We start from the raw sequence: 4,483 nt of genomic DNA, 5'->3' as shown, positions 1-4,483 counted from the left end.
AGACTGGTTCCAAATTGGGAAAGGAGTACGTCTAGGCTGTATATTGTCACCCTGCTTATTTAACTTACAGGCAGCGTACAATGGCACCCCACTCCAGTACTCTTGCCTGGAGAATCCCATGGGTGGAGGAGCCTGGTAGGCTGCAGTCCGTGGGGTCGCAAAGAGTCGGACACGACTGAGCGACTGAACTGAACTGAATAATTAGTGATATTGAGCATCTTTTCATGTGCTTTTTAACCATCTGTATATTTTCTTTGGAGAAAAGTCTATTTAGATCTTCTGCTTATTTTTTATTGTGTTGTTTTCATTGTTTTGATATTGAGCTGCATATGCTATTTGTATATTTGGAGAGATTAATTCCTTGTCCTTCATTCATTTGCAAATATTTTCTCCCATTCTGAGTGTTGTCTTTTCATTTTGTTTACGGTTTCCTTTACTATACAAAAACTTTTCTTTGATTAGGTCCCATTCATTTATTTTTGTTTTTATTTTCATTAATCTATCAGGTGGATCCATAAAAATATTGCTTCAGCAGAATATTAAAATGATTATACATCATGGTCAAGTGAAATTTATCCCAGCAAGGCAAGGATGGTTTGACATACAAAAATCGATCAATGTAATGCACCACATTAACACAATAAAGGGGGAAAGAAACCCCACATGACCATCTCAACTGATACAGAAAAGTCCTTGAAAAAAATGCCATGGCCTTTCATGAGAAAGACACTGAACAAGCTAGTAATAAGGAAGCTACTTCGACATAATAAAAGCCATACATAAAAACCCACAGCGCACATCATACTCAACGGCGAGAGCCTGAAAGCTCTTTCTCTAATATCAGGAAAAATGCAAGGATGTCTGCTTTCACCAGTTCTATCCAACACAGTACTGAAGGTTCTAAACAGGTTAAGCAATCAAAAGAAAGAAAAGGTATCCAAATTGGAAAGCAAGCAATAAAGTGATCTCTCTTCATGGATGATATGATCCTATATGTAAAACCTTCAAGATTTCACCCAAAGCCCTGTTAGAACTAATAAATGAATCCAGCCAATTAGCAGGAGACAAAGTCAACACACAAAAGTCAGCTGCATCTCTATTCACAAACAATGAACAATCTGAAGGAAACTAAGGAAAACATTTCCTTTACAATGGCGCCAAAAAGGATAAAATATTTATGTGTATTTTTGCCACAATAAAAGCTTTTAAATAAGCTGTGTAGTAACTAAAGTGAGTAGAAAGATTGGCTAAGAGGGTGTTAGAAAGACCCCAAGCCCCACCACCTTTCACAGGCACACCAAAATTAGAACTGCTGATAGCATAAGCATTGATGGAAAAGACTGGAACCTACCAGAAAAGATCTGCTACAACACAAGTTACAAAGAAGGAAGCACAACAAGATAGGAAGGTTCTCTCCAAGGAGTGAGGTGCCTGGGACCCACATCAGGTTCCCCAACCCCAGGGGTTTGGGCCAGGAAGATGAGTCCCCAGAAAATCTGGCTTTGAAGGGAAGCAGGGCTTCCTTTCAAGAGTCCCAGAGGACTGTAGGAAATACAGACTCCACTCTTAAAGGGCACTCACAAAATCACACACGCTCCAGGACCCAGGGCAGAAGCAGTAATTTGAAAGAAGCCTGGGTCAGACCTACCTGCTGATCTTGGAGAGTCTCCCAGAGAGGCAGGAGGCAACTGGGGCTCACCCTGGGGACACAGACACTCCCTCCCATCTTTGCAAGCTCATTCTGAAACAGATTAGACCCTACGGTCCTTGTCCTGCCCACCCCGTTGCCCTGCCCCGCCAACCCCCCCACCCCATGTCCTCTGCCTGCCTTCTGTCTGTGGAAAACTTTAGTCAAAGAGTAAGTTTAATCAGAGAAGTGAGAAATGCAGAAACAAAGGGAGACAGTCTGAGACAAAATAATAATAATAATGTAGTCAAGAAGCATAGTCAAGGATCTTTAGTTCTTTCTCAAGGGCTCTAGATAATATTCTGAGCCATGAGTCATATCCTGTGAGCTCTCTTATAGAGTCTAGAACACCAGGTGGAGAAGTTAGCTACCTGACAACCCAGACTGTACCCAGGACACGAGCTGCCGCAGTTCTGAGATTTGGCCATAAAGAAATGGGAACAAATGGACCCTGGAACTGAAGACTCACTGTACCTAAAACAACCAAGATGATGCTGGCCAGACCACTGATGACCAATCTGATGACTGTTAGAGAAGTTAGAAGATGTGCTGTCTCTGCATGTAGCTGCCTCGCACTTCTGCCTATAAAAGCTCTTGGTCCCTTGCTTGTTGGGAGTTGGGGTGGGGATGTGGCCTTTGGACAGATAGCCCCCTACCCCACAGTTGCCAGTATCTGAAATAAAGCAAAGTTTCGTTTCCACCAACCTGGCCTGTTTGTTGGCTTTTTGAGCCGAATCCACATACACAACAATTCTACCATGCAGACGCTGGTGCTGGCAAGTGCCATTGTGGAATCCTCCCTTTAGCTTACCAGCCTCAGGAGCCAGCTGTGCCCCAGCCCAGCAGTAGGTACTAGTACTGGAGCACTTCAAGCCAAGCAACTAGCTGGGCGATGACACAGCCCCCCAACGCACCCCCCCCCTCCACCAGCAGACAGGCTACCTTAAGACCCCTAGCCCACGCCTACTCCTAGACTCAGCCCTGCCTGCCAGAGTGCCCAGCACCCAGCCCCACATACCAGTGCATAAGCATTAGACCCAGGACCCCCAGGGCCCTGTAGCCTTAGTCTCTGGGACCCAGCTCCAGCCCCGGGTGGGCAAGTGCCAGTCCCAGGACAATGACAGCCTCCCAGACTGCTTAGAACTCTTGTCACTCCTAGAGAGTTTCAACGTTAATTCCTCACTGCGACCCTTCCGGCAATATGTCTTAGTTCAGGCTCCTCTCAAACAAACCTTGAGATAAGGATTTGGGGACAAGAACTTTAACCGGGAGGTGATCACAGGAAGCGTGAGTGGGGAGTTGGGAAGCGAGATGAGCGGGAAGGCCAACAGGGGGCGCTGTGACGGTGTGTTACCGCTGCGGACCATGGGCTCAGTCCCGCAGCGGACACTCGGAGGGACTATGTGGAGACGAAGGTATCTGAATGCGAAAGGCCCCATGGACGGGCGAGGAATCGCGAGCCGGGACTGGGGTGAGACAAGCGAGGTACCTAGGGTGCCAAAGCCAAGGAGAAACCACGAGGTACCACTTCACACCACCGCCCCACCCCACCCCACCACATCGCTCCAATCCAAAAGACAGACAAGAACAAGCGCTGGCGAGGGTGTGGAGGACTTGGGGCCCTCACATGCTGTTGCTGGGCTCGTGAAATGGTGCAGCTAGTGTAGAAAACAATTCCTTAAACGGTTAAACACAGAGTTAACATATGACCCAGTAATTCAGCCAAGAGAAATGAAAACACACTACCTCACAGAACCATATATGAGTGTTCATAGCGGCATCTGTCATAATAGCCTCAGAGTAGAAACCACTCAAACGTCTGCGAACTGAGGAATGCATAAACGAAATGTGGTTTATCCAGACAATGGAATGTTATTCAGCCATAAAAAAGGAATGAAGTATTGACACATCCATGGTATGTTGGATGAACTTTGAAACCATTATGCTAAGTGAAAGAGGATGAGATAGTTTGATAGCATCACTGACTTAGTGGACATGAATTTGAGCAAACTCTGGGACATAGTGGAGGACGGAGGGAAGAACCCGGAAGTGGAAGAACCCGGTGGGCTACAGTCCACGGGGTTGCAGAGTCGGACTCGACTTAGCGACTGAACAACAGCAAGTGAGAGAAGCCAGTCACAAAAGGTCACATACTGAATGATTCCATTTCTGTCCACAATAGGCATATCCATGGAGACAGAAAGAGGATGAGAGGCTGCCTGGGGCTGGGATGAGATGGGAATGAGACAGGAAGTGACTAATGGGTTCAGGGTTCCTTTCAGGCTGATGAAGATGTTCTGGAATTAGAGAGTGGTGATGGTTGTCCAATTTTGTGAATATACTAAAAACCACTGAATGGTGCACTTTAAGAGGGTGAACTTTATAGTATTTAAATTACATCTCGATAAAGCGATTATAAAAAACAGTTAAGGAGGTGCTTGCTCTCAGATGCTGACTCGACGCTTGCACAACTGTGAGAATCTCAAATTTGGTGCTCCAGGTGTCTCCCTTCCCAGGGCACATCCTGGACTCATCTTGGCCCCGAGGGAAGATGGGGGTGTTTATCCTCCAAATTCTGATCCTCACTGATCCAGGGTCACCCTGGGCTTTAACTCTCCTGACTTGTCCTTGAAATTCAGCCAAGCTCAAGGCTATGGGTAAGTGACTCTCAGGCAGCAAGACACAGGAAGGCAGCAGGGTGTGTGTGTGCTGATGACTGAAGCACCATCAGCGATGTCTCCTCTATTCTATGTCATCTGCCTACCACCATCCTTTTTTTTTTTTTTCCTTTTGACT

The sequence above is a fragment of the Bison bison genome, unplaced genomic scaffold, assembly GCF_000754665.1.
Source record: "Bison bison bison isolate TAMUID 2011002044 unplaced genomic scaffold, Bison_UMD1.0 scf7180017864500, whole genome shotgun sequence".
In the NCBI taxonomy this organism is placed as follows: domain Eukaryota; kingdom Metazoa; phylum Chordata; class Mammalia; order Artiodactyla; family Bovidae; genus Bison; species Bison bison.
The sequence above is the reverse complement of the archived record's forward strand: the minus strand, read 5'-3'. Positions refer to the sequence as shown.